General features: G+C 43.3%; 1 protein-coding gene across 3 annotated transcripts in view; it reads left to right on the top strand.

Annotated features, from left to right (window-relative positions):
- Window positions 1–15,398: 15,398 nt before the first annotated feature.
- Window positions 15,399–17,234, top strand: part of LOC121575579 (cadherin-22-like) — a 283,643-nt gene continuing 281,807 nt past the window's right edge. For all 3 annotated transcript variants that reach the window (XM_041888768.2, XM_041888769.2, XM_041888767.2), the window contains exon 1: window positions 15,399–15,559. The gene's annotated coding sequence lies outside the window, so the exon portion shown is untranslated. The remainder of the gene's footprint in view (window positions 15,560–17,234) is intronic.

Genomic DNA, 17,234 nt, shown 5'->3' with positions numbered 1-17,234 from the left:
CATCCTCTACCGCTGTAAATATTCCAAAACACACACAGTACACAAGCCATTATCTTTCACCTTTTCCGAATACATGTAGCCCCCTTGGGAATCTCCTCCTGGCTGCTGTTTATTCAGTACGAGGTACCATGCATTTTTTTTTTTACTCTCCATCTCTCGGCCCGGTCTATCTATCAGGATGTCCGCTTGTGTCAGCTTGTCGAGTGGCGGCGATGTTGTGAATGAGTGATTGTCGGTTGAAATGCCCGGCAGTGGGAGCTTCTGCCAAAACCTGGCCCTGTGTGGCAATGTCAGTAATCAGACTCGTCAATCAGCGCTCCCTGTGAACTTGTGTCAAATCAAACTTCTCCATCGCTGTAATCTCGGCCCTCCACACTTTGCAATTCACCATGCTCTTGAGAGTCTCGAGCCCCCTCAATGATGTTGATGGGCAGAAATTGATGGAAGCCTATGGGGAAATGCCATAAACGCCTGAAACCGACACTGTTAAGTTGGTGTGCCTGTGGATGTTCTGGTCTCCATGCCCTTTGTAACTTTGGATTGTATAAACACATTAAAAGCAACCGTAACCTTTTATTTCACAGTAACAGTACTTACACGATTCTCCTTTTCAACCATGGCCCACGGACTTACTAGGTGAGAAGTTGCTTGAGAGTAGGGGGGTGTTGCATTAGCAGATAAACAGGCTGTTGCCATGGGAGAGCAATGACATTGAGCGCTAGAGTAATTATTGAGGAATTGGCATCAACGGTAGCTACAGGAGATGACTTTGCCCACATATGAAACACTTTCAATATGCCTTTTATTTAAAGTCTTGATTGCTTTTACTCTTTTCCCTTCCCTCCAAAGCCACAAACCCATTTCCTTAATAGCTGATACCACTTTGGGGCTTATTTTGTGGCATCTCCTCGATGGAATGTGCTTACCAGCCCTTGACTAGCACCTCCTACACACACTCTCCACATTGCAATTTGACATTGGGCATCAACAGTGTACAAGCTTCATGAGTACCATGACCCTAGAGTCATAAAGATAGACAAAACATTGTCCTGAGTGCATGACAACCCACGCCATTCATTCATTACATTATGTAAACACATTGAAATAGTAATTTCCTGACCTTTGTCAGCAGCAGCATGTCAGCATCAATTAGTGAAAATGGTTGGGTTGTGGCATGCAGTTGATTAATTTCTAGATCCTCATGCTCGTAAAGAACAACAGAAACAATAAAATGTAAATATGTTAAAAGCAAGGCGAGGACCCAAATTGTTTTCTTTACATTCCTTCTTTGTAGAACCCTGTTATGAGTACAAAATGATGCTATATTCACACCTTTTTCTACATTTCTTCCCAAAGATAAACTGGGATTCATGTTCCAGAATAAATCCATATAATGCAGTGGCCTGGTAATATTATGTGACTAAAAGAAACACTCTTTAAAAAAATAAAGGGATCCCCCCCTCTATAATGTCTCACAGGGAGTAAAGACAGATTCATGTGTTAAATAAGTCTATTTTTTGCCTCCTGGACCATCTGGAAATGACCCACTAGGCACACCACCTCATTTCAACGTGGATAATTGGGTAATATTTGGTTGATACGTTGATCAATGAGATTACAACCTATATTCACCCACTCAAAAAGAGTTAGTTGAATTTCCAATGTGTTATCACTATGCTTTCAACCATCTAAAAGCACAACCAAATTCCAGTGGAAAAACAACGGTGGATTTTTGGTATAGTTGTCACCCAAATGTCTATCACTGCGCTTTCAACCATTTAAAAGCACAGCAAAATTCAAATAGGAATACAATGTCAGATATTTTGTTTATTTATACAATAGATTAATGTGTTATCACTGTGCATTATCTAATAGTAGGACCAAATAAAATGGATTGCAGTTGAGATTACATTTAAAAGTACATAGTGCAAGTGATCAATGCCATTCAAGATTCTGCACAGATTATTACAGCAGTTGCACTGCCAAAGCTAACTCTCTCTCCTCTGCTCTTATCCTTCTAGACCTGTCTGCTGCCTTTGATACTGTGAACCATGAGATCCTCCTCTCCACCCTCTCCGAGCTGCTCACTCTTGGATTGCGTCCTACCTGACAGGTCGCTCCTACCAGGTGGCGTGGCGAGAATCTGTCTCCGCACCACGTGCTCTCACCACTGGTGTCCCCCAGGGCTCAGTTCTAGGCCAAGTCACTTGGCTCTGTCATATCCTCACATGGTCTCTCCTATCATTGCTACGCAGACGACACACAATACATTTCTGATAACCAGGTGGCGAATCGCATCTCTGCATGTCTGGCAGACATATCAGTGTGGATGTCGGATCACCACCTCAAGCTGAACCTCGGCAAGACGGAGCTGCTCTTCCTCCCGGGGAAGGACTGCCCGCTCCATGATCTCGCCATCACGGTTGACAACTCCATTGTGTCCTCCTCCCAGAGTGCAAAGAACCTTGGCATGACCCTGGACAACACCCTGTCGTTCTCTGCTAACATCAAAGCGGTGACCCGATCCTGCAGGTTCATGCTCTACAACATTCGCAGAGTACAACCCTACCTTACACAGAAAGTGGCACAGGTCCAAATCCAGGCACTTGTCATCTCCCGTCTGGATTACTGCAACTCGCTGTTGGCTGGGCTCCCTGCCTGTGCCATTAAACCCCTGTAACTTATCCAGAACGCTGCAGCCCGTCTGGTATTCAACCTTCCCAAGTTCTCTCACGTCACCCCGCTCCTCCGCACACTCCACTGGCTTCCAGTTGAAGCTCGCATCTACTACAAAACCATGGTGCTTGCCTACAGAGCTGTGAAGGGAACGGCACCTCCTTACCTTCAGGCTCTGATCAGACCCTACACCCAAACGAGGGCACAACGTTCATCCACCTCTGGCCTGCTAGCCCCCCTACCTCTACGGAAGCACAGTTCCCGCTCAGCCCAGTCAAAGCTATTCGCTGCTCTGGCACCCCAATGGTGGAACAAGCTCCCCCACGATGCCAGGACAGCGGAGTCACTGACCACCTTCCGGAGACACTTGAAACCCTACCTCTTTAAGGAATATCTGGAATAATATAATTGTAATCCTTCTACCCCCCCTTTACTACCACTGTCTTTTGTCTAAACTAACACCTGACTTATTTCACCTGCTAGCACTGACTTGTTTAAAGAAATGTACTTATTGTGATCGAGATGAAGTTGTCCCTGATTGCACTGACTTTGCTCACAGCTGCTTGTTTGACGAAGTGTACTTACTGTGATCAAGATGTGGTTGTCCCACTGGCTATCCTAAATTGAATGCACCAATTTGTAAGTGGCTCTGGATAAGAGCGTCTGCTAAATGACTTAAATGTAAATGTAATGTGAAGATCTTCACAGACCTGTGACGACCTATGCATGCTATCTTGAACATGCACACTTTATATGATTACATAAGAAGATGTATAGTTACAGTAACCTTGGCCATGGATGTGTTACCCATTTTTAAGGTTGAACGTTACATTAGTTTGTTAGATTTACTGTATTACAAAAGTAATATTGAATTATTGACAACGGAACCAAATATCAACATTTAAAGGAGATGTATCTACTGCTTGGAAAGTTCCATCTGAGCCACTGGCTTAATATCATTAGTTAACTTTTATTTTGGGTTGAGTTGGAAACATTGACAAAAGGACTAAATCAATCAAACTTTAAATGCACTTCACATAAAGTTTGATTTTAATAATACTATTCTTTAACTTGGATTTTTGGTTGAGATGTAGACGTGAATCCAACATACTGTATCAATTATTCATATGTAGACAAATTGGAATTAAAGCCAGGTTAAGTCAGTGGCACAGATGGAACTATCCAAGCAGAATATAAATCTCCTTCAAAGGTTGGGTTGACAACCAAACACAATTCAATATCATAACATTTGAACTCAACCAGAGCTTCAAACCCTAGGCCTAGGTATTGTCTATTTTTAGTTAATTCTGGGTTGAATTGAAACAATAGCTGTTGATGATTTTGCAAATTCTATATAGACCTAAATAATATAAATGATGATATATGAGTGATAAAGTATGGTCATTTCATTTGATCTGTTAATTAAACCTAACCTTTGGGATGACTTCGATGGCAACAGTTAATCTATTTAGTGTTTTAAGTGGAGATCGCTCAACAATCATTCTCCCAATAGCACATTGGTAATAGTCAGTGACAAATAACATAGCAAAGCAATGCTGGGCTTGGTTATAACCCTGCATGGGAGACCAAAGGGTAGCTGTATAGATCCATTCTCCAGTAAGAGGTGCTGCCCAGCCTATAGTTATTTTTTTCCCTGATAGTGGATATAACATTGAAGATCTGACGTTGTTTTAAGGTACAAATTCAACATATTTTATTAAACAAGGTTTGTCTGTTGAAATTTGGTTACCATGAAGACATAATCCTGTGGTTGACATTTCACTCTCAAAACAACAGTTTATGTTGATGACTTTTTTCAAAACCCAATGCATTTTCCTCGTAGATTCCACATCACAATATGTTGACGAAATACATTGAAACAACGTTGATTCAACCAGTTTGTGCCCAGTGAGGAGTCAAACTCATTGCGTTCCCTAAATGTCACAATCATATAATATAGATCAGAAAAAAGCAAGATCACTTTCATGCTCTGCACTTGTGTGGCGTTTTCTTTCCTCAACTTCAACAACTCGGGGGTTGAGGTTTCCACATTTCAGTGTTTAGGTAAATGACAACATTGAGGGTCTTCACAGGAAGATGTTCATACTTCGTACTTGTGTGGCATTTTCTTTCCTCAAAACCTCAACTCTGGTGTTGAGGTTTCAAGGTTTCAACATTTCAGTGTTTAGGTAAATGATGGCTTTGAAGGGCTGTAGCAACAGAACAGAAGAGAATCCTCCGATATCCTGTAGCTCAGAGGAACCCTTTGAAAGGATCCCACTGCCTCAGAGCTGATGAGATCAAGTCAGTGGCGATTATCAGGGTGGCACTTTAGAACTGCTAGCCCATCTCGGAATAGATGGTGGTTTAGCTGTGGGGAAGTTTACCAGATAGAAGGGATATCGAATCTTTTCTACTCACAGGGAAGATGTGCACTGAGATAGGGCTGATACAGGATGATACTTCAGATGTCTGTCAATGTGTAGATAACTGTGTGTGTTGCCCGTGGGACAACTGGGACAGTGTCATCCTCTTTTCATTTATGTTTTGTCTGATCTGAATTTGGGTAAAAAAAATGATTTTGTTGCTTACCACATTCTGTCCTCAAATTGGGATAGCTTAGGAGCTACTGTGCATTTTTTATTCAATTGTGGTTTCATCCTCATTATATATGCCAATTAGCAGACGATTTTCTCCAAAGTGACTTACATTCATGCGTGCATACATTTTACGTACGTGCAGTCCTGGGAATTGAAGCGACTATCCTGGCATTGTAAGCACCATGCTCTACAAAAAGAGCTAACAGAGGACCACTGACTTGTGTGTGGAGATTTTAGATATTATTTTAATAAAACACAAAAGCATGTTGTTATGTGGTGCAGGTCCTACATATTTAATCGCTTAAATAATTTTTGGGTAGATTGTAGTCTTTGTGTAATTAAAATAATAACCTTTTTACAATCATTACATTGTTTATACTGTGTTGGCTTTTTACTTTGCTCTGTGTTCCTCATTAGTGTGAAGCTGTTTTCTCTCCATCTGATAGTTATATGTGGTTTTTATTATGTTTATTTGAGCAGGGACAATGTACAACAAAAACATAAGTCTCAGTACACTTGATAAATTACGCTTTGTACCAGATTTAGCTAACAGTTCATTTCCATCTGCAGTCCCCGGCCAAGTGAACATATAAACAAGAAAACATTATATGCTTACAGTCTACATGCGGAAAGCTTAAAGATCATGTAGGTGTTCTGAGAGTGTGAGACATCATTGGTCACAGATTTCAGTCTATTTACCACTCTATTTGTTTGAGCCATGATTTTGCCTGCTATGCTAAAAACTAGTATTCACACCCCTTGTATTTTTCCACATTTTGTTGTGTTGCAAAGTTGGATTAAAATTGATTTAATTGTAACTTTTTATTTATTAATGGAAAATAAAACGTATATCTTGATTAAATAAGTATTCAACCCCCTGAGTCAATACATGTTAGAATCACCTTTGGCAGCGATTACAGCTGTGAGTATTTCTGGGTACGTCTCTAACAGCTTTGCACACCTGGATTGTACAATATTTGCCCATTATTCTTCAAACTCTGTCAAGTTGGTTGTTGATCATTGCCAGACAGCCATTTTCAACTCTTGCAATAGATTTTCAAGCCGATTTAAGTCAAAACAGTAACTATGCCACTCAGGCATAGTTACAGTTGGTAGAGCATGGTGATTGCAACGCCAAGGTTGTGGGTTCGATTCCCACGGGGGGCCAGTATGAAAATGTATGCACTCGCTAACTGTAAGTCGCTCTGGATAAGAGCGTCTGCTAAATGACTAAAATGTCAAATGTAATGTCGTCTTGGTAAGCAACTCCAGTGTATATTTGGCCATGTTTTAGGTAATTGTCCTGCTGAAAGGTGAATTCGCCATCCCCGTTCACAACTGAAACCTACTTGAAGGTAACAACGCTCAATGTTGCCCCTAGTGGCAGGTTTCCACGTCATCTCCCGACGTCCTCAGACATGGATGTCGAATACTGACTTGTATCACGGGTGACCTGGCTGGAAATCCCTGAATGGTTTCCTTCCTCTTAGGAAGGGCGCCTGTATCTTTGTAGTGATTGGGTGTATTGATACACCATCCAAAGTGTAATTAATAACTGTACCATGCTCAAAGGGATATTCAATGTATTTTCTTCTCTCCTATTTACCAATAGGTGCCCTTCTTTGCGAACCATTGGAAAACCTCCCTGGTCTTTGGTTGAATCTGTGCTTGAAATTCACTGTTTGACTGAGGGAATTTACAATTATCTGTATGTGTGGGGCACAGAGATGGAGTAGTCATTTAAAAATCATGTTAAACACTATTATTGCAACTTATGTGACTTGTTAAGCACATGTTTACTCCTGAACTTATTTAGGCTTTCCATAAAAAAGTGTCACGCACGTTGACTGATGACTCGTGGAACCAAGGTGCAGCGTGATAAGCGTACATCTTTATTGATACACAACACACAAACAAAACAACAAAACGGAACGATACGTGAAGTCCTGAGGTTACACACACCAAACCTTTACGGATCAAGATCCCACCAACTAACTGGTGCCAACAGGCTGCCTAAGTATGGTCCCCAATCAGAGACAACGAGCTACAGCTGCCTCTGATTGGGAACCACCCTGGCCAACATAGATCTAAACGATCTAGAACAAAAAACATAGAAAACTAAACATAGAAAAATCCACACCCTGGCTCAACATTTAAGAGTCCCCAGAGCCAGGGCGTGACAGTGCCCCCCCCAAAGGCGCGGACTGCGACCGCGCCACACAAACACAAGAGGGTAGGGGCCGGGTGGGTATTCCGCCTCGGAGGCGGATCCGGCTCCGGGCGTGACCACCACCTTTTCTCCACCTCCCCGTTGCGCCCCTGGTCTGGTCTGGCCCCGCTGACTGGAGCTGGACCCGACGACGGTGGACCAAACCTTACCGGCTCCGGACTGGAGCCGCTGACTGGAGTTGGACCGGACCCCGGTGGAGCGGATTGCTCTGACTCCGGAGTGGAGCAGCTGACCGGTGCCGGACCAGGCACCGGGGAGCAGGAACGGGCCGGACCGGGCTGACGACGCGCACCACAGGCTTGGTGCGGGGAGCAGGAACAGGCCGGACCGGGCTGACGACGCGCACCACAGGCTTGGTGCGGGGAGCAGGTACAGGCCGGACAGGGCTGGCGACGCGCACCACTGGCTTGGTGCGGGGAGCAGGAACAGGCCGGACCGGGCTGGCGACGCGCACCACTGGCTTGGTGCGAGGGACAGGAACAGGCCGGACCGGGCTGGTGACGCGCATCACTGGCTTGGTGCGAGGGACAGGAACAGGCCGGACCGGGCTGGCGACGCGCACCACTGGCTTGGTGCGAGGGACAGGAACAGGCCGGACCGGGCTGGTGACGCGCACCACTGGCTAGGTGCGAGGGGCAGGAACAGGCCGGACCGGGCTGGTGACGCGCACCACTGGCTTGGTGCGAGGGACAGGAACAGGCCGGACCGGGCTGGCGACGCGCACCACTGGCTTGGTGCGAGGGACAGGAACAGGCCGGACCGGGCTGGCGACGCGCACCACTGGCTTGGTGAGAGGGACAGGAACAGGCCGGGCTGGACTGGGAACACGCACCACTGGCTTGGTGCGGGGAGCAGGAACAGGCCGGGCTGGACTGGGAACACGCACCACTGGCTTAGTGCGGGGAGAAGGAACAGGCCGGGCTGGACTGGGAACACGCACCACTGGCTTGGTGCGGGGAGCCGGAACGGGCCGGGCCGGACTGTGGAGGCGGACTGGAGGTCTGGAGCGGAGAGCTGACACAACCCGTCCTGGCTGAATGCCTATTTCCACACAATATGTGTGAGGCATCAGCACAGGACGTACAGGGCTGTAAACTCGTACTGGCGCTACAGCACGTGGCACTGGCGCAGGATATACGGGACCGAGGAGGCGTACTGGAGGCCACGAGCGTTGAGCTGGCACACCCCGTCCTGGCTGCATGCCCATCTTAGCACGACACGTGCGTGGTGCTAGCACCGGACGTACAGGACTGTGCCGGAACACTCGCGGCACAGTACGTGGCTCCGCATAACACGGAGCCTGCCCAGTCTCACGCTTCCTAGCCTGAGTACGGGGAGTTGGCTCTGCTCTAACTCTAGGCTCCGCCAACCACCCTTTTAGCCCCCCCCAAAAAAATGTATTGGGGCTGTCTCTCGGGCTTCCTCCTCGGCCGGTACCCTCTGCGATGCCGCTGCTCCTCTCTGTAGCGCGCCTCCACAGTCTCCTCCCAAGGACGGCGATCCATTCCGGTCTGAATCTCTTCCCAAGTCCAGGATCCCTTCCCGTTCAGGATTTCCTCCCAAGTCCAGGCTGTCTGTTCCTGGACACGCTGCTTGGTCCTTTTTTGGTGGGATCTTCTGTCATGCACGTTGACTGATGACTCATGGAACCAAGGCGCAGCGTGATAAGCGTACATCTTTATTGATACACAACACACGAACAAAACAACAAAACGAAACGATACGTGAAGTCCTGAGGTTACACACACCAAACCTTTACGGATCAAGATCCCACCAACTAACTGGTGCCAACAGGCTGCCTAAGTATGGTCCCCAATCAGAGACAACGAGCTACAGCTGCCTCTGATTGGGAACCACCCTGGCCAACATAGATCTAAACGATCTAGAACAAAAAACATAGAAAACTAAACATAGAAAAATCCACACCCTGGCTCAACATTTAAGAGTCCCCAGAGCCAGGGCGTGACAAAAAGGGTTGAATACTTATTGACTCAAAACATTCAGCTTTTCAATTTTTATTAATTTGTAAACATTTCTAAAAACATAATTCCACTTTGATATTATGGGGTATTGTGTGTAGATCAGTGACACAATCTCAATTTAATCCATTTTAAATTCAGGCTGTAAGACAACAAAATGTGGAAAAAATGAAGGTGTGTGAATACTTTTCCATGTGACATTTACGACATTAAAATGTATAATAGAAAAGCAGATTCTCCTAAAGGCAGGTGGCGGTAAGTCACTGAGGAAGTATAACAACAAAGATGAACTCCCGCTGTAATTGTTTTGAAATTGTTTAGAGTGTAGGTTCCTTTTCATTTAATAAACACATGATTAAATCTTTTTCTGACAGGTTACTCAAAGCTTAATTACAATAGGCTGTGAGGAAAATGTTGAGAAAATAAAACGAGGTGAAAAATAGAATTTGGAAATGCTTCTTAAATAACCCCCACAGAAACCTCTAAAAAATGTCATACATTTTAGTCATTTAGCAGACGCTCTTATCCAGAGCGACTTACAGTTAGTGAATGCATACATTATTTTTATTATTTTTTTCATACTGGCCCCCCGTGGGAATCGAACCCACAACCCTGGCATTGCAAACGCCATGCTCTACCAACTGAGCTACATCCCTGCCGGCCATTCCCTGGACGACGCTGGGCCAATTGTGCGCCACCCCATGGGTCTCCCGGTCGCGGCCGGCTACGACAGAGCCTGGATTCGAACCAGGATCTCTAGTGGCACAGCTAGCACTGCGATGCAGTGCCTTAGACCACTGCGTCACTCGGGAGTTATACAAATGAAAGATGGACAAAATGTCAATTTTATGTGCTTTCTGTCATAAAGCAATGGCATGCTTTTCTAGTTGAAGTAATCTCATTCAATATGACCCGAGAATCTTTCAACTGAATAAAAGTTTTGCACAGCCAGTAAATTGCAATGATTGTTTATTGGGATTTTGTATTCTTCCTTCCAAAGTGAGAGGATATTATCTCAAGGCAATATGGAAAAGAATGGGTGCTTCGTTCAAACTGCCCCTACCCTGCATATGTGGGATGAAGTGGGAAGTCCTCACAAACCGGGGCGAGAACTCACAACCTTCTGCACCGTAACACAATATACTCAAGAAGCACCATCAATACTACTAACCAAGGCATTTATGAATTTGGGGTGAGAGTACTTACAGTTGAAGTCGGAAGTTTACGTACACTTAGGTTGGAGTCATTAAAACTTGTTTTTCAACCACTCCACAAATTTCTTGTTAACAAACTATAGTTTTGGCAAGTCGGTTAGGACATCTACTTTGTGCATGACACAAGTAATTTTTCCAACAATTGTTTACAGACAGATTATTTCACTTATAATTCACTTTATCACATTTCCAGTGGGTCAGAAGTTTACTTACACTAAGTTGACTGTGACTATAAACAACTTGGAACATTCCAGAAAATGATGTCATGGCTTTAGAAGCTTCTGATAGGATAATTTACATAATTTGAGTCCATTGGAGGTGTACCTGGGGATGTATTTCAAGGCCTACCTTCAAACTCAGTGCCTCTTTGCTTGATATCATGGGAAAATCTAAAGAAATCAGCCAAGACCTCAGAAAATAAATTGTGGACCTCCACAAGTCTGGTTCATCCTTGGGAGCAATTTCCAAACGCCTGAAGGTACCATGTTCATCTGTACAAACAATAGTACGCAAGTATAAACACCATGGGACCACACAGCCATCTTACCGCTCAGGAAGGAGACGCGTTCTGTCTCCTAGAGATGAACGTACTTTGGATTGCAAATCAATCCCAGAACAACAGCAAAGGACCTTGTGAAGATGCTGGAGGAAACAGGTACAAAAGTATCTATATCCACAGTAAAACAAGTCCTATATCGACATAACCTGAAAGGCCGCTCAGCAAGGAAGAAGCCACTGCTCCAAAACCGCCATAAAAAAGCCAGACTACGGTTTTCAACTGCACATGGGGACAAAGATTGTACTTTTTGGGGAAATGTCCTCTGGTCTGATGAAACAAAAATAGAACTGTTTGCCCATAATGACCATCGTTATGTTTGGAGGAAAAAGGGGGTTGCTTGCAAGCCGAAGAACACCATCCCAACCGTGAAGCATGGGGGTGGCAGCATCATGCTGTGGGGGTGTTTTGCTGCAGGAGGGACTGGTGCACTTCACAAAATAGATGGCATCATGAGGTAGGAAAATTATGTGGAGATATTGAAGCAACATCTCAAGACATCAGTCAGGAAGTTAAAGCTTGGTCGCAAATGGGTCTTCCAAATGGACAATGACCCCAAGCATACTTCCAAAGTTGTGGCAAAATGGCTTAAGGACAACAAAGTCAAGGTATTGGAGTGGCCATCACAAAGCCCTGACCTCAGTCCTATAGAACATTTGTGGGCAGAACTGAAAAAGCGTGTGCGAGCAAGGAGGCCTACAAACCTGACTCAGTTACACCAGCTCTGTCAGGAGGAATGGGCCAACCCGAAACGTTTGACCCAAGTTAAACAATTTAAAGGCAATGCTACCAAATAATCATTGAGTGTATGTAAACTTCTGACCCACTGGGAATGTGATGAAATAAATAAAAGCTGAAATAAATCATTCTCTCTACTTTTATTCTGACATTTCACATTCTTAAAATAAAGTGGTGATCCTAACTGACCTAAGACAGGGAATTTTTACTAGGATTATATGTCTGGAATTGTGAAAAACTGAGTTAAATGTATTTGGCTAAGGTGTATGTAAACTTCCGACTTCAACTGTAGGTACAGTATAGGCCACAGGTGGCCGGTGGTACAATAATTGGGGAGGATGGGTTCTTAGTAAAGGCTGGAACAGAACAAATGGAATGGTATCGAACACATCAAACACATGGTTTCCATGGTTTCCATGTGTTTGATACCATTCCATTTACTCCATTCCAGCCATTATTATGAGCCGTCCTCCCCTCAGCAGCCTCCTGTGGTACCTGCAGTACAGGTGACAGTACTTCAGTACAGACAGTACAGCAAGGCAGTAGCAATGCACTTAGCCATCCACTACACATGAAATCTTCAGCATAATCTACAACAGTAACTATAGTGCTCGCTAGGTCACGTATTATAGACCCTGCTAAAATATATACTCCCACTTAGCCTCAATATCCATCTGACCACCGGCATACTGTATTATGAGGTTTAGCCATCAGTGTTTGGACATCATTGGATTACAGTGCCCTGTTAAAGTCCTTTTACCCCATCTGCTTCTGTTTTGTCTCTAGCCATTATCGATCCCCTTGTCATTTGTCTTTTATAGCGGGGGAATGTATGTTGCTCCTCTCTGGTTCCCAGTACAAGCATGAGGGATTTGCACTGCCACTGTTTCAGTGACGTGCGGTCAGGGTAGGCAGTGTACGCCCTGTGAAAATGAATGAAAAAGAACTGTCATGAAAAATAAATATACATTTGATCAATAATAATTGTGTCATGTTTTTTCTGCATGATAAAAACAATTTCTGAACTATTACTTCCCAAATTTGTGGTAATCTGGTACAAAATGCGCCTTTTGGCGGTTACATTTGTTTTACTGCTCACTAAAGTAAGCTGATCAGGATGGCTAACATATTGCATCTGAAACAGTTGGATTTTCTAGCGAATAAGGGATGGAAGACCAACACCTGAGCTTAGGGACCTACATCAAAGGAAGTGGCAGAAAATTACACTATAACTTCAATCTGAGTGGTATCAATGGAAAGACTGGCTCTGTGGCTGTGCTGCTAGCAGCCAACTTTCCTGCTTGTCCTGCCTGCTGTTCTCCACCAGCGACAGCGTGTGGACAAGAGCTGGTTACTGCGACATGAACAAATTGCCTATAGCACTCAACAAGCGTAAGAAATCTGTGTCTCACATCCAAAGCCAGATGGCTCTTAAGACATTTGGCAGCTCACGGATAGATCTGGCATTGAATGAACAACGGAGATTGAACATCAGCGTGTAAGCACAATGCAAAGGTATAAGAGAATAGTGACGTTTTGAAAAACCTTGCTAATTTATGCTACACCATGCTACCTAGGTAAACAGGAGTTGGCATTTCGTGGCAATGATGAGTGCCAGCTCATCAAACAGACCCAGGTGCATCTATGTGAAACTATTACATGTCTTTGCTGTAAAGAATTAACAGTTACAAAGCCATTTAGAGACCGCGTATTTGCTTTTTTCCCATGGCCTGTGATGGAATTTTCAATGAAACTGACACGCTCTTCCGTGTTCTGCAGAACAAAGAAAGTGCCTACCTGGCCTCAGACCTCACCGCACATCACTGCACTGTTTCAACACCTCACTGAGAATAATGGAATATTCAATAGCCATTTCCTTAGTCAGCAGTTCTAATAACAGGATATTTAAAGATCTAGTAACAGCAAGAGAGCTGGCTCTAGTACTATGGTAAAGAAAGGTACTTTTGCTTTTACTTTAGGATCACAGGAAATCTTAGTCATCTCTGACTATTGACATGCATTTAATTTATTTGAAAAACAAAATATGTTGAAAATATTGTTGAAATAAACAGGGATTTTTTTTCATACATTGTTGCTGGAATTCATGCTAGTGTAAGGACTTTCTTTTGTGAATACATCCTTTTTTTAAATGTCTTTTTTTTTTAAAGGGCTTGTACTGTAAGTAAGCATTTAATGGTAGTCTACACCTGTTCTATTGGGTGCATGTGACAAATACAATTTGATTTGATGATTTGATTGACTCTTATTTTGTTGTAAGATAATATTCTTGCAAGGGTCTCTCCATCATCTCTGCTGCTTTTACAGTTGTCCGTTGTGTTTATATATATATATATATATATATAAAATGAATAATGTTTGAGTTGCTCCTTATGGCATCCCTTGTTGCAGATGTACCTTTAGCATGTGTGACCGACTGGGATTTGAAACTGGGTCTCCTGTGCGCCGCAAGACATGTTCGCCTGCTGAGCTAAAGCCTTGGCCTTAGAACAGGGATCTAATACGTGTTTAGGTTACAGGCAATGTTACTCATAATCTCATGCACCAGACAGTTCCTCCCATGTTCTGAGGTTCTAGTGAACCAAAAATGGCTTTCGTTAATCTCATAGAAAGGTCAGGAGAAAGTCCCAAAGCCAATACAATTTGGGAGAAAGTCCAGACACATAGTCATATGCTCAATTTCCCATCAATCATCTCTGACAACACCTTCCCCGTATTTTTAAACCTAACTCTGTTGATGTTCCCCCTGTATGAGCTCATTTGATGCAACATTTAGATTTCGGAAAATGTAGCTAGCTGCTTGAGTCCATACTGTCGTTTATTACAGAAGTTAGTTTTCCCCACAAGTGCAACACACATTTACCACCGATTTGAACTTGTATAGCCAGCAGGGCTGTCTTTTACATTAACTGAAAGATAACTACTAGATAGCTAACTATCATTTAGCTTCTCCAATTTGGGAATGTTTTTTCTAGCACACCACACGTGTCCGGTTCCCGAGCCATGCCTCTCAGTTGTGTGATTCCCTAAGATCAAATAATGACAAATACTTTACTCACTGCCACAAAGGACATCTTTTTGTCTTTGGTGTTCTAGGTTTATATGCACCGTGCGCAATCAAAGCCTGGGAAGAGGTTACTCGTAATAAATAAGTCTGTGTTTCATCGAACCACGTCCGTTACACCAAACCGCTACATGATCTGATACACTGGGGGGTGTCTTTTTTAACAACAATCAATGGTTTATATGATGCGGCAAGGCTTATTCTCACCACTTCTCTTTCAACACTCTCTCTCTCTCGCTCACTTTAACTTGCAAGTTCACTCCATCACCGCAAGGGGCTTTTTTTCTGTCCTCTCGAAAAGGACACTTAGATACCAACGTGGTGGCAGAGAAGAGAGCGCTTCAGACTGTCCGCGCTGCTGCTGCTGCTAGGACTGCTGCTCATAGGGGATCATATATTTTCGAAAAACACAAGTCGGATAAAGAGGAACAGTCTATCCCAACTTGCTACCCGAGTCTGCTTTGACATTATCCCTCGTAAAAAGGTAGGAACATAATGTTTGGTCTACTTTAGCATTTATTTGGACATTTATAAACCGGCTGTAAGAGCAACTTCATTACGCGCTCTTTTTCTTCCTCAATATCGGTAGTCAAGGGAAAAGAGGGGAACTAGAATTCAAAGCTGGAGAGTTTCCTATGTCGACCGACCGGAAAACGCCTTGCCAGTTATCATGGATATCCTTTCATTAGTTATGCGCTATTAAATAAAAGGTTGAACTTGTTGCCATTTGCAACACTTATGAAGGTGGATAGATATCTCAAGTGAAATATTACATTTACATTTTAGTCATTTAGCAGATGCTCTTATCCAGAGCGACTTTAAAGTTAGTGAGTGGATACATTTTCATACTGCCCCCCCGTGGGAATCGAACACACAACCCTGGCGTTGCAAGCGCCATGCTCTACCAACTGAGCTACACGGGGCCTGCATATTCACCGTGCATAATGTTCTGTCTCCATTATGTAAATCATTGGTTTACAGTGAACTTGTTTGCTGCTTGTTTAAGAGAATTATGTCTGAAGATATTCTGAAATATGTATAGGCCTAAATAAAAAACCATAATGTGTTGTGCAATATGTATAGGCTATTTGTTCTCGAGCTCTATGATTGCGCATGGAGTTCGGGGAATGAAAGTCAAATAAAAAATACTTCAAATGCTGTTTGCTTAGGGAATTGAGCTAGGCTATTGAGAACAAATCACAATAGCATAGTAGTCCTACAGTAGCCTATGCGATTACATTATTGTATAGATTGAAAGCCTATTGACTCCAAACCCAATAGGACATGCACTGCAGATTTGTATTTGCGCTAGGTAAGGGGAGAGAACGAAATTAAACAGAATTTATGGAGCGACTGTCAGTTCACTGCATATGTGATATTGTATGGAAATGATTTTCAATTGGCATTGTTTGGGGGCGAATTTCACACATCCTGAAAATGAGTGGAGTTGACACTTGATGCGCCGACTCCTGTGTGCATGGAAGTTGGACGTGTTCATGAGGCTTAAACTACCCGTTGCATTGCCACATACAGTATCAAGGCTACCCGTCAAAGCAGCATATTCACAATTTATTATTATTATTATTATTATTATTAGTAGTAGTAGTAGTAGTAGTTGTAGCTGTAGTAGTAGTAGTAGTAGTAGTAGTAGTAGTAGTATGAGTATACCTCCAGTTTTATGTGATGGAATATTCCTATGTCTAAAACAACACATCTCCGGTTATTTGCTATCTGCGTTTCTTTGTTTGAAATTTCACCCAAAACGGGGATAATTTGTATTAGTTAGACTATATCTTATGGTTTACCATGTGAGTCTTCTATAGCATACATTAGAGGAGGTTTTATATAGGCCTACTCAGTCATACATTACGAGTTTTATATGCAATGTTTGCCTTTCTATTGCCAAGTGTGTCCAACGTATGCTGTATAACTCCAGATAGTTAGAAATCAATCAAGAAGGCATTGATTGAATCCTGAATCCTTTCATAATCTGTAGGCCTACTTCAACATTCCATTGTTCCATGAATGTGCTTACATATCCTTCAGAAAAGTACTGTGTTGTAAGGAGATGTATTTTGTCAACCACTCCAGAGCTGGTCATTCAGACTGATAATGTTTATAACCTAATTTGCAATGTTTTGCATTTTCCTTGGGGTATG

Source organism: Coregonus clupeaformis, chromosome 10, assembly GCF_020615455.1.
Source record: "Coregonus clupeaformis isolate EN_2021a chromosome 10, ASM2061545v1, whole genome shotgun sequence".
NCBI classification, from domain to species: domain Eukaryota; kingdom Metazoa; phylum Chordata; class Actinopteri; order Salmoniformes; family Salmonidae; genus Coregonus; species Coregonus clupeaformis.
This window is presented reverse-complemented; position numbering and strand designations above follow the sequence as displayed.